General features: G+C 35.4%; 1 protein-coding gene across 1 annotated transcript in view; it reads right to left on the bottom strand.

The window, feature by feature from the left end:
- The window catches only part of ROBO1 (roundabout guidance receptor 1), a 498,318-nt gene that overhangs the window by 342,932 nt on the left and 140,793 nt on the right, over nt 1-14,593 (bottom strand). The gene's annotated exons all lie outside the window — the stretch shown is intronic.

Raw genomic sequence — 14,593 nt, 5'->3', positions numbered from 1 at the left:
CTGATCCAACTAAATTTACCAGTGCCAAAGAGGACCTTTAAAGTGACTTGGATTCTGTGTAATTAACTTTTGCCAAAATAATGTTTCACTTATTGGTATTTTGAACTGCAGTCATTTTTCCCAAACACATTAAAAAATATACTCCAGTATTCAGTGTTCTAGTTTTTCAAGTGTTTGAAAGAAGAAAAAGGCCCCAACAATTTTCTTGAGAATTTCCTCCCTTTCTATTCTTAAGTGGTAGCTAATTACACAATCCCTTCAATACTTCACTCGCTTGAATACAATGAACATCTCTAGGGACATCATTTAAGAAAATGAATGATACAGAGCTACCATATGAAATTCGGAATATCCTGAATGGATTTTTTGAACGAGCTTTTTGAAATATATCAGGCACTACAGTAAAATCTCTTCAGTGAATTAGAATTTTCCATCATATCACACTGAAAGGCACACAATATAGAACAAAAAAAAGTTATTATGCATGATTTAGTAGTTAAGAGGCATTTATACCTATAAATCAGAAATGTACTGCATACAACATGTATATCAGACACCTTTGGGAAACATAAAGCTGTGAAATGTATTTAGAGACTAGGGGTACAGCTAATTTTTACTATTTTAGTGGTATGTTTCCAGGGTTTTATTAAATGATTACTCTTTTAAGGAAAGTTAATTATTTCAATTCCCTTCTGATTTCTGCTTGTACACACATACACAAACAACAATAAAAAGGATGCATTGCAAATAAAAACAATTTTAGAATGACAGAAAGACTGTGCATGAAGCTCCTGATTACTGCAGTCATTTTGTGGTATTTTTCTAGGCTTCTTATTTGAATCTTGTGGAATTAACTTGTTGTTTCTGGCAGTTCTTTGTGAGGCACATGAGGCTGAATTAAAGGACATTGAAAGTTAGCACTTATATTGAACATAGATCCTTTAAAATAGAAATAACATAGAAAAGAAATTGGTTAAGATCATTCTTTGATTAAACAAGTATTGAAGGTGTGCTGACCTAAGTTCTTCTGCATCCATATGTTTTTTATAGTGCAGAAGAGACTGCTTTAGTGAGGCTATTTTAAAGAACATTAACCGTAACACACATTAGGATCTCAAATATATATATATATACACACACATATCTAAAAATATATTTATATTAACAAACATATATATGAGTATAGATATATTAACAAAAATATATAAGGTATATATATGCACTTTATATGTAGATGTTTTGTAAGTTATTATTTTATTTACTAAAAGACAGCAACTTAATACATACATAAAGTTCTTCTATTGATATTTTGATATATAGCTATACACTCTTTTCAAGTAAAATATTTGGTGCTATAAAATGTATACTATGTTATCGTGTTATTATCACAGATGATACATTTCAGCCTTTACTCAGACTATTGTCTGAATTATGTCCAAACTTAATCAGGGAATTCTTGATATCCATAGAATATCCATAACTATGGATATAATGATATATAGATTTCATTTTAAAGGAAAAGCATCAGCTGAAAAGAACTTTTTTCATTAATGTTCCAGACAAGTAGTTTTTGTTGTGCAAAGGGCTGTATGTTTTAGAGAAATCTATTTTCCATGCCAGAGTGAGGAAGAAAATCTGCAAGGAAAATAAAATAAGGCTCTACTGTAAGATCTGTGATAAAAACATTACAATAAGACTTCATTTCCCAAAAGGGATAATTTTTTTTTTCCTTCTTCTCGGGAAAACTATTTAAATGAGGCCTCATTAACATCAGTGGTTGGTGCTCAAGGTGTGCTGGGTTTGCTAACCTTTTGATTAAATCCCAAGAGCGCTGTGACCTAGTTCTTCTGTGCTGACCGTCTAAGATAGGTTCTGATGCACACTGCTGTAAAGACAGTCCCACAACCAGGATAATTAGTGAGCCTAAAGCTATTTAGAGCTTGAAAATGCAAGCAGCTATGAATATGGAATCTCACATGGAATCAGCCATCAGCACTGCATCCCTGGGAGTCTTTAATGTCTTCTAAGACTGCTTCCCCATATAACCCACCTGCAGCTTTGCTTAAAGAATAATGACATTTACTGATAAAAGAAATCGTCTGTCAAGAGAAGAACAATAGCAGGGTTGGCAGTTGCTAACAACATTGCGAAGAAAGGACACAGAAAGTTACAACTGTTAGTGATTTTTCACATGTAATTGCTTATAGTTAAAATTGTTGGGAACAGAAGATGCTTGTAAGCTACACATTATTAAAAAAAAATGAGTTCTGGTTAGCTTCTCCATACAGTGTAAAGGAGTAGCCCTTTCTGACTAAACAAAAGGAAAGCTTCTTTGTGTTTTGTTCTGGGCTGCATGCACCAATCCCAGAAATGGCGCAGGCCAAGCTGTGTCTTGACCATCGCTCCAGCTGATAGGGCAGTGTGCCCTTAATGATGATCTAGTTGCCCAGGACACAGGTGGTTCCTCAGAGGCAGCTTATGTCTAGGAGCTGTAATTCAACTAAGCTAGTTGTGCCCCTTTCCTCTGCTGCTGTGTGTTATGATTTGTGTATGTGCTCCTGAATTTGAGCACATTTGGGTTGACTACAGTCTGGAAAATTCTGGAATGGAAAAGAGAGGAAGAAGGGATGAGGGCTGACAAAGACTTTAAGGGAAGCCCAGGAGTAGCGGGTGCCAAACAGTCTGGAGACAGGAGAAGCAGGACAGGAAGCCTATGCTATGCCTGCCCTAATCCTTCCTTACGCTGAGGAGAGATCCTTATGGGAGAACATGAACCCACACACATGCTCTTGATCCTAGTCACAGTATCTGTGGTCAAAACTATCTTTGAGCCTAGAGCCTCTAGTGCGGTGGCACATAGGTACTATCTGGCACTTGAGGAGAAGGAAAGGAGGGCAGTGCTTTATCAGTTTTTTGCTCCTTCCCATCTCTCCTGCTCTGTTTTCATGGGAACAAGTAGAGAGGCTTCTGCTACGCTCAGAGTACTGTGCAGGTTAGAGGGCTACAAGAGAATATGAACGTTGATTATATCCCTTTACAGCTCTTGGTGCAAGTTGAGGATAGGCACTATTGGTTATGCAATTTTTTTAATCAAGAATTCTTCAGGATTATTTTTTAAATAAATGCATATCTATATCTGTAGATCAGAAGACTGCCTTCTGAATGAAGATGTTGGGGCCCTCAGAAGCATAAAGACAACTTTCTAACTGATCTTCTACTTCGATTCAAAAGTACAGGAAACACTCGTACTGCTCCAATCTTTCTCATTTTCATTCCAGGGAGCTCATTCCCCTTCCACCTATAGTACCTTCTTCCTTGGCTCTTGGCAGTGGCACTAAGAAGCCAAGCAGGCTGACTCGGCAGGGCATATAGACAATATTTTTTATAAGGAGCCTTCTCAAAAGGAAAAGGCAGGCTCATATATCTCCACTGTTGTATCATTACAGTAGAAGATACAACTGCTTAGTGGGTCCCTGTGTAAGAATGACACCTGTATCTGGAGTGCTCAGCATGAGACTACCCACTTCTTTGGGACAAGTACCTAAAAATACTCTGCTTTCCCATACAGCTTTTCTTTCTTTCTTTCTTTTCTTTCTTTCTTTCTTGCTTGCTTTCTTGCTTTCTTACTTGCTTTCTTTCTTGACAGACTCATAATTCATATATATATACATACATACATATATATATGTATGTTACCTCAATAGATCTCTGTTTGTGAGGTGGTGGACAAAACCTACCAATTCTGATATACTGAAAAGCAGATTCAAAGGAGTGTTTTATTTAGTTAGTTAATATGAATTTCTCACAAGATAAATACTTAAAATTTTACTTTAAGTATACTGACAAATGAGAGCTTTTAAATCCATTTTTTTTCTATTATTTGAGTGTTCTAATGCAGTGCTAAAAATATGCTCTTTATCCTCACTGAAAAAGACAAACAAATAAGCAAACAAACAAACAAAAAAATAAGAAATGCTCCATAAGAAATAGCATCTTGGCAGGAAAAAAAGAAAAAGGAAAATTATATTTCCAAATTAGATTTAGGATCCGTGTTGGTCTAGTAGGACTCACACCTTTAACTCATTTTTTTAATCATTCTTTTGAAATGTTTCCACGAATACTATTTATTGGATTTGTTGCCTGCTGAAATAAATTGACTATAGTTGGACGGACATTGGATCAGTCTCACTGTGAACAGATGTGTTATGGCTAGAGGGAAATTAACATTGTAGGCTGCAAAAGATTGCACTGAACCATAATTTCTCACTATACTGAGTTCAAGCTGTGTCTTGATGGATGTACTACACCTTCTAACACCAGGCTAGGCTAACAGTGTCACCACAGAGTTTATCAAAGGCCACAGTTTTAAGAATGCTAAGTCAGCCATTTCAACCGGCATCATTTTGATACAGTTGTTTGCCAAAATACAGCCAGGCCACTTTTGATCAGGCCACCAAAACGAATGTGCCATGACTTGTGCCCCTGAACTGAGCTCAGCTTCTGAACTGCAGGTTTTAAGAGTACTTTCATCTACAAAAGGACATAAAACATTGATGCAAGGACATTTCCCAACAAGGTAAGTGGAAAATTCATACAGAATATACTTGACTATTACAATTGACTTAATGATTCGGATTTTCAAACTGTAGCTGAAACCATTCTTCAGAGATCTGTTATAGAAATATTAAGGAAAAGATTACATCACATATTCTTTCTAGATATTACAGCTACACATTCATGTGGATTAAAAAGGAAAAACAAATCACTTCCCCCCCTCATTTATCTACTTTATTCTGTTCTCCTCTGAGTCACTACTCTCTTGATAATATTTGTAACTATTTTAGTTTGGATCAGTATTCAGCGTATTGGCAAGCGTAAAAAACAGTAAAAAAGGTAGCCTAGCATGTGTCTGTGTGTCTAATCACATTAGCTTATAAATAATTTACTTCTGATTTATATCTAAATTAATCAACTTATTAAGTTGGAACGTATTAACTAATGGAATTATATTCTAACACATTATATATTCTAACAGTATCTTCTAACCTAAGTCGGAGCTCATTCCTCTCAAGAATAATGGGATTCCAGAACTCCAGGCTTCCTGGAAGAAAACACAGTCAACTCTCAATCTAAGTACTGTTTTTATTGTTGTTGTTTTTCTTTTGGGGTGGTAGAGGATGGACAGGGACTGTAAACTTGAAATTAAAGGAGGCCAATAATCTAGCTGCTCTCCACATCTTACTATGCTTTTCAAGGAACATTTGTGTCCAAGAAAAAATAGTTACATTGAAATTGGTTAAGATCACAGAAACTGTTTGTTTTAAAGCCTTTATGCAGGAAACATCAGCAAACTCTCAGTCCAATATTGTCTGCTCTTGTTATGCTAAAAAATGGCTCACTGTGCTGACATATGGGATTGAAACTTACATTATAACTGACCAGATGTTAGAAATGTGTTAAGGATAGAATATATGCCTGTATGGAATGCACACCTGTATTTCAACAAACATTTCCTCTACAAGTTCTTTGCTATATGATAAAACCTTCCCTTTGGGCTCAATATAGCATTTACCTTGCATACTCTTAGGATGTTTTGAATTTTGAAGAATTTTTGTCAGGGCTGTCTGGAATCAAAGCATTATGATTACGGAGAAATTTATTTTTTGCTCAAATTACATTATTGCAAAGTACCTAAGATGTAAAAACAATTCAAGTGGTGAATATGATATCTGCACAAACTACATTTTAGAATTATTTTTTCAGGGAACATATGCTTCATTTCTCATTGCATACCATCTGATTCTTTTGATTATGTTATAATTTTACCAATAAGGAATTCTCGATAAACCTCAAGAAAAATTAAAATAGTATTTGGGTATTTATGCATATCTAAATTTCAAAGAATAATACAATGGTAAATTTGACATAAAAATCAAGTTGTAACCTGGGTGCTACTGTATGCTGAACAACTGAAATCTGCACTGACTTTGATTTCTGTGTGTACTGTGCACAGTGCTCATGCGATTGTCACAAGTTCCTAGAGTCTGTTTTCCCCAGAAGATTTTGTTTCTCTTTTAGACATTTGGTAGCAGTCTGGGAGGCATTTCTACACTTAATTTTTTTGGGAAAAAAAAAGGGAATCTCCATTTTCAATCTCTTGTGGTGCACTTATCGTTCACAGCACATAAAAAAGTCCCTCAACTGTGTATAATATCTGAATATTGCACTGCGGTTGTCCCCTTCCTCCATCACTAGATTTTTATGTAGAATTTGTTGTTTGCAGTTTTATAAGAAATTTGAAATACCAAGTCAGTTCATAATTCCCTGATTGCTAAGTTTATCATCCATTCAGCATCTTTTCCCTTTCTCTCAAGCTTCATGCCAACATTTTCCATGTTCTTTGGACAGAAGAGTGCAAGATTATCCAGTTCTTTTTCAAGCAAAATTTGAAGAGAAATAATACACATACAAAATCACTAATTAGTTAATTGCTTGTTGCAGTATAAGTAAAAATTCCTAAAAATGAAGCAAGTGATACTTGCTATCCAATAGTTTAAATCTACTGAAAATAAATTGAGTTTCCTTAGGCATCCTTACGAAGCAACAGAAAGAGCAAAGTATTTTATCTAACTTTGCAGCAATACAGAAAAAAGGACAAAAAAAAAACCCCAAAATAAACAAAAACCCCACATATTTCACAAAGATTAGAGAGGGGGAAAAAAAATCAGTAAACAGTTGAAAACAGGGCACAGGGAGATTTTGAGTAGGTTGGTTATTCCATCACAAGCTTAGCCAAACTGTAACTCTTCTTTTCCCGTTAAATATTCAGAAAAAGGTCATGAAATTAGGAAAATATAAGAAAACAGGAGGTTGGAACTGTGGAGCTTATTACCCTACAAGAACCATCTGACGGGAATAAAAGACGTTTAAAATGAGATGGAGATTCTAGACAAAAAGCTAGCTAAGATATGAAAGCAATTTTCATCAAATTCCTAGTCTGAAAAAAACTCACAAAATAAACAAACAAAAACAATAAAGAAATAGTGTGTTGGTTTTATGAGTAATTCTCACTGCGTTTTAGGAAGTATCAGTCAGACACTCCATAAATAGCACCTTATCCAGTAAACTGTAAACTATATCACAGAAAAGAAATCCGCTTTCATACAAGGGTCACCAAAAAAAAAAAAAATCAATACATTTCCTTCTAAAAAGCTTTCTACAGTGTTTTAACACTTTTAGGTGATGGTTCAACATGATCTTTCTTATGAACAAGTAATGTACAAAACCATACACACAAAAAGCACTGGAATAAAAAAAATATTTGGTAACACCTTTAAAAAATATCTGATCTAACAGAAACAAGTTACATTTTTGTGCATCTTCTGATAGAAGTTGATATTCATTTTCTTTCTCAGGGCTGACCTATGAAGCTATAATTCTGAGACAAGAGGTGCAATTCATGACAGTGATAAAAGGAGAGTTCAGTTTTGATGAGAAATCTTAATTCAATATATTATTTGTTTTATAGGCTTCCAAGAAGTAGGTTCAATACAACCTCCCACAAAATTTCTCTGTGCAGCTAGGACATCATAATCTGGATGACTGAACACGCAGATGGGTAAAAAAATGGATGGATGATCAGGCTCAAAAGGTGGTGCCTGATGGGTTGTAGTCTACCTGGAGACTACTAAGAAATAACCATACTGTAGCGATCCACCCTGGGACCTGCTCAACATCTTTATCAATGACCTGGAGAAGTAATGGACTGCATGCTCAGCAAATTTTCAGACAACAGCAAACTGGGGGAACCAGTCCATGTGCTCAAGGGCCCCCCGAACGGAGCTAGATGGGCTGGAGAGACAGGCTAACAGGAACCTTACGAAATTCAGCAAAGACAAAAAAGCAAAGCCAAAATTTCTGCCCACTAGGAAGAGCCTGTATGCCTATGATCCCATAAGCAGTTATCATGAAAAATAATTACCAAGAAAAATGCTAATATCTGAATTCCGAGAAACAACTTTTTAACATTTTTCTTTCCTTTAATACTCAAGACAGGCCATTATTTTAGATAAAATAAATAAATGAATATTGTCTTCTACACATGGCATTTCACTGCTGGGCATTTATATATATATGGGCATTATTAATAATAATAATTAGAACTACAACAACACAAGACTAAAGCCCAGGGAATTAATTCTGGCTGCCCTGTAGAGTGCTTGTCACAAATTTAGATCCCTTTTGTAAAGGAGATCTTCCAAATTGTTTCAAAATGGCTGCAGAACTGCACTTTGTTGCTGCTGTAAAACATCCTATATTTCTATCCTAAGCTAATTAGAGCCCAATTGATTCTTCTTTCTTCATATGTCAAATAAGCAGTCACATATGGATAAACCTTATATGTGAGCAAGCATTTTGAGTATTTCTTGAAGATCAGTTACTTACCAATAGCTGGATTTTGTTATGTCATGTGTAGTCAACATGTCCTTTAGCTAAAATATGCTTTCTTTCTGTGCATTGTCTAAGAACATAAGGCAGCAAATGCCAATCAGATCCCTTTTCTTTGAAGTCTCTGTCAAAATAAGCTTTCTATTCCCTGACCATTTCAATAGTCCTTTCCTTTACCACCTCTATTGCAAATTATATTTTCTTAGGTATGGTTGTTCAGAAAAGTCCCTAGTATCTCAGATATATAGGAGCATATGCTGTCTAATTGCTCACACAATGTATTGCTATCATAATTTTCTTTGTCATTTTAAATTGGTCTGATGGCTACCAGAAAACACACAAGCAACTGTTTGAGAAACAGAGGATTTTGACACTGCTTTCTGCTTTAATCAAAAGTCTGCCTTGAAGTATAATGTAATAACTGGAGGAGGATATTTTCTATAAACTTTTAATGAAAATGGCAGTGCAAGATATATGTAAGTAGACGTATCTGTGCTCCGATATTGCTACTATACATTTTTGTTGAATTATTACTGCCTGAATGCTGCTGTTGTTCACAAATAATTCTATTGATTTCTTTAGTGTTACACTAAGTGTGATACTTACATCTATATTTTAATACATATTAAAAAAAAGATCCTCAGTATCTGTGTCGTGGTTTGCAAAGAGGAGCACAAAACTGAAAGCACCTTTAGTTCCGTAAACCTGTCAGTTTAAATTGAGATGGTGGACAGAGGGACTGCTGATAAACAAGAACAGGAGACTTTTTTTTTTTTTTTTAATAAGCATAACAGTATCCATCTGTTCCTACATTTAAGAGTGCAGATGTACTCTATGAAGTAAGTTTGCGAAATTGGTATCATGGGGTTCTCTTTTCACTCTTCCAATGAATTCAGAGTACTTTTGCTCAGTTGACAAGTTTTAAATAAAAAAAAAAAGTGAAAAATGTATTAACTGCAATCTTTGCACATGTATCCTGAAATGTAAAAGAGAAGCAGAAGTGTTTTGTACATTTCTTCTAGCAATAAGGATTCTGTAATTGCAATTAAGTTAAAATTATTGTTGCTGCCTAAGCCAATGATTCATTCAGCTTTGTAGCATGTATATTGGTTTTGCAGTATGAACAAGTACCAACTTTCTATTTAGGTTCTGGGATATGACAAACTGAGTGCAATTTCAGACATGCTGACAGCTTACTCAGAAAACCTGTATGGAAACAATGTGTGGAAACAACTTGCACGGACATCGTTACGTTCTTCCTCCACATCTGAACTTCTGTCTTCTGCAGCCCCTTCCCACTCCCCTGACAAAAATACCCAAATTCTGCAGCTTCCTCCTTCACTCACCACTTCTTTGCATCTCATTAGCCATCATGCTCTACTTACTTCTCATGGATTACTCATTCTTTCCAACTAATCTTTCTAGCCTTAACCTAAAGGTACTTATAATTTAGCATGAATGTCCAGTAGTGAGGCAATTATTTCTTCGCAGCATTATTACTTGTTTTCCTGTAACTTTTCTCACCCACAAAATCTGTACATGTGCATTTACTACAAAAAAAAGGCAGAAAAATATTCCCTTTCTCACAGGATAAGCACTATTGTTAATTTCCATGTCAAAGAAGCTTTAAAAATATCTTCTTGAATGTGTTTTTAGAATTGTACTGTTCAAAATAAGTTGACTGTGCATAAACTAGCTGGAGAAGAAGAAGAAAAGTCTCAAACACGACCAGACAATTAAGAGAGCTTTCTCTTTCACTTTCTGAAGAGTTCACCAAGTGTTCACCATTTAACATGGTGATACACTAAGAAAAATTCTCCCGAACACATAACAACATAGTGGTAAAGAGCAAAGGAAATGTGAGAAGAAGAAAAGGGTCCCATGAGACATCAAAGAACAGTGGCACAGTGATTTAGTGATCTCAAACAAAATCGGGGGACACAAAAGCTGACTTTGGGACACATGTGGAAAATACAGATTTTTTTTTCTTTTTTCTTTTTTTTTCTTTTCTTTTTTTTTTCCCCCCACAGTGGAATTATTTTGAGAAAGCTATGAATAAAAATGTTTATTTGGAAACACTCCCTTAAAAACCAATGTATCTATTTAATGAGGAGTGGTGATCCTCATCAGCAAATATTTGACTATATAGTGCTAATTTAGCAAGTCATCATTCTGGTCTCTGTAACACAAGCAATGCTCTGTGATCTGTTAAATGATCCCCGATATTTATGTCACAGTTGATTTAACAGGAAATGTGCTACTTCCTGGGATATCATGCATAAGCACACTCCAATAAGAGAGTACAATGCAATCTTAGAGATTGCTTTGCAGCCATTGGTTATGTGGAAAATAACTGAGGCTCCCACTCTGTGCTAACTGCCTTTGCACTATTTGTAGAATGAAGGGAAGCCTAAAAACTAAGAGTGAACAGTTACTTTACTAATCGGGCTGACAAACTACATGTCAAAATCTAATACGGAAATATTAATTTCTTTATCCCTTCCTTGAAAATATGTTCTTACATTAGTAAGCTATTAAAATGAAAAATACATTTACTGGTTTTAGACAAAACTGTTTTATCCTAAGGTTTTCTCCAGGTTTCCTTCCTCCTGTTGCATGGTTGTGGCTCTATAAGCTTCTATGACACTAGGGCACATCATTCAGTCCATCATTTGCTCCTCTTGGACACTAACTTAAGGTTTTTCCTTCTATGAGCCTCCTTCCAAATTCTCCATTCTCTCTCTTTCTTATATGGAGTTCCTTCACTGTCTGTTTTAGATGATTTTCTATGTATTGCTTCTGATGTTGAGAACTTTACTAGACCTTGTTTCCTTTTTTTTTTTTTTTTTTTTTTTTTTTTTTTCACTTGTGTGTCTCTACTTGAGCTCCAGGACTTTCCTGAAAAAATAATGATGGATTCTTTCCATTCTAAACCTAACTACCCAAACAATAGTCATAGTCTGTCTGTCTAACATCTCTTCAGCCTACACTTGACAAAGAAGTAACTTTTCCTTCTGTCTTCCAAGCCTGGCTTCCCTAAGTTGCCGGTAACGATTTCATTATGCTCTCAGTTACACAGTCCTATCACCTGGTTCTCCTTTCAAATCCTAGAATAATGGATGGAGAGAGTGGTATGAATGGCAACTATCTTTAGAAATCAACAAAATTGCCAGTCATTGAAAATCAGTAAAAAAAGTATATTTACAGAGCATTTCAGAAAATTTTTGTAGGTATTTTCTTTAGCATAAAATAAATACAACACAGTGTATCCAAATGACATGTTATCAACCTATCGAATGTCACTGTGATCTAGCCTATTCTCTACACACAGTTAAAATAGTCACCTAAATTTTTAATACTGCTGATTTTAACCATGTAATTTTCCATTCTGTCCTTGACAGTGTAACACTGGTCTTTTGTGAAGATGTAGACAAGATAATCTTACTGGCTTCTTTCTTTAAACTTACACAAATGCATCTACACTTTGTTTGTTTGTTTGTTTGTTTATTTGTTTCAAATCCTTTTCTGGATTAAGCCAGACACGGCAGACATGGCTTATGTATGGTATCCAGGTATATATGCTATCCAGGTGATCATACAAGGTTTGAAATTGTTTTTATTCTTAGCATTTCTCACATATCGAACATGACAGAAAAACTTTCTATAAGCTCCTTCAGTCTAACATTGGAATGTTGTATAAAATGATCATCAGTGACAGAACAGGTGTAGTTACACCTCTCTCTCTCCTTTTTCTTCAGTTCCAATTTCTTTATATTATAAATGCTTTCCAACAGTGATAGTCTTTATAACATATGCGTATATAGCCCCTTATTTGGATCTAGAGTTAACAACTAATTATTCATGACATTCCATATGTGTTAGGGTATGTCGCACTTACGAGATGCTATCTATCGAATGCCAGGTTGCAATACTGGGTAAGGATATAACAAGTCTAGAGTTCACTCCTGGAACATACTAAGAATCATTAAAAATCAAACACAAACTCATTCTTTACCCATAATAAATGTCCTGAAACTTATTAATAACTTCCATCTTTATTAGAAACAGCTTGCATCAGCAGCTCCTCTCTTTCCCATTAAATGGATGTGTTTCCTATTTATTATGTGATTACTTTTCAAGAAAAGTATTCAGATTCCCAGTGGAGACAATAGAACCTAGTGGGATAGACAAAGAATTCCTGATTTAAAGTGGATTTTAACATGACATACTCAAACACTTTGTAAGAGCCATATACATCCACTTAAGAAAAATATGAAACAGTTGTCCATATTGATTTGGAAAAACCTATATGGAAAGAAATACTTATAGAAAAAATCTTTGAGATTTCTTGACCCTGAAACTTCTCATATGAGCAAGTAGTTTGTCTGTTTACCTCATAACTAATCTTCATCCCTTCATGTACCACTCATTCAAACAGAGGCACAAAAATCTGACCAAACAAAATTAACTGTCCTCTTGCTTTTCACTTTTGTTAAATTGGTATCTGCTTTCAAATTGATCCTGAATTCTTCATTTCTGTGGGAATACCTATTAATAAAATACAGTTTCTAAGCTAAGATCCAGATATCCCAGAGATCTAGTAGACCAGGATATGATTTTGTTAAGTCTTCCTGATCGATCCTCCTCCCTTGGAGGCAGCTGAACACCTTCAGGTCTCCACAGAAGTCTATGCTCCAGTGTTGAGCCCTGTGATGGGTGCTAGTACCTGCACAGGCTTCCTACCCAGATGCGCAGCAGAGTCAGAGCTCTCTGCAGGAAATCGCCTCACATCCATGTGCTTGTAGGGTAGCTACGGAGTCTGAAACAATCCCTAAATGTCTTAAACACTGTCCTACATGGCGGGATCAGATGATTAGCTCTGCACACAACCCTCATGCCATGAACCTGTTTTCTTGGGGTGGAAGGAACCATGTTGAAGGATTGGGCAAGCTTCAACCCCTTGTGAGAAACTTAGAAAAGATGATGGTATATTCCCTTTAAATCTTAACCCTTCAAGGCTCATAGTTAGAACTTGAATGGGTGTATTTAGGCCCACACTCTCCATCGGTTCTCTCCCCTTGTGCTGAGGGGCATTTCTCTTCCAAGGAAGGGAGGGAGACAAAGAGGCCTGAAGGTGACTACCTGTTCCCCTCTAGAGAAAATTAAGGGACTTTTACTTACTTTTTACTTAGATGCTGACTAATAGTCTCATGTAAGTTATTGGCTATTTTAAAACAGGACGGAGGAATTAGAATTCCCATCTCTGTCTCCAGGGAAAAGAAAATATCATACCTACATCATCATACATCTTATCATATCATACATATCATATGTCATAATAAGTTAAAAAGCATTATTTAAGCTATATTATTTTTCAGTTTCTGAGTATGATGACCTCATCCACATTAATGAGAGCAGAACTCAGTGAGAAAGGGTAAATTTAGAAGAAAAAATAGTAGGAATTTTCAGAACACAGAAAATTCGAAATACCTCACATGCATCAGGGTTCATGCTATATTTTCTAAAAAGACACCTATTTTCCTGATTTGTGTTATTTGTATTGTTTTGCCTTTTTAAACCTTATTTTTTAAAAAAAAGTATTTTAAATTGAAAAAAAGTATTATTTTATATGGCTAGTCTTAAAGCTAATATTATGTGTCAAGGCTTGAAACCACATGCAGAGATGATTGTGAGGAATAGCTGATGAAAGTGTTACCACTGTAAGAAGTGGTGTAGGAGACCACTGAAGTTTTTAGAAGGGATGAGAAATTACTCTGTCTCTTAGATCTGCTCAATTTCTTCTTGTAAGGCTGCCCTGTTTTATTGACAAATGCCTGGTTTGGGTACTTTAGTTAATAACTTGACTATATGGAAAATTACAGTCTGACCAGTAATAGGACTAGTAACCCATTGGTAAAATATTTAGAGAAAATATTTTAGTTATATACACAATTCATCTTTCCATTTTCATTCCCTTCTTACCCTTTTAGAAAGGGAATTTCCCTCCTTACCCCTCCTGATGCTACCAGCAGAAGAATTAATGCTTATCTTCCCAACCTAAAAGTTATTTAGCTAATGAGAGTAGTTAATTTAGACTCTGCCACTGTTCTTGCCCAAGAGTATTTTAAGAAACCTCTAGACTCAA

Source organism: Tinamus guttatus, unplaced genomic scaffold (assembly GCF_059628265.1).
Source record: "Tinamus guttatus ecotype Peru unplaced genomic scaffold, ASM5962826v1 Tinamus_guttatus_pri_ptg001602l, whole genome shotgun sequence".
NCBI lineage: Eukaryota > Metazoa > Chordata > Aves > Tinamiformes > Tinamidae > Tinamus > Tinamus guttatus.
The sequence above is the reverse complement of the archived record's forward strand: the minus strand, read 5'-3'. Positions and strand labels throughout refer to the sequence as shown.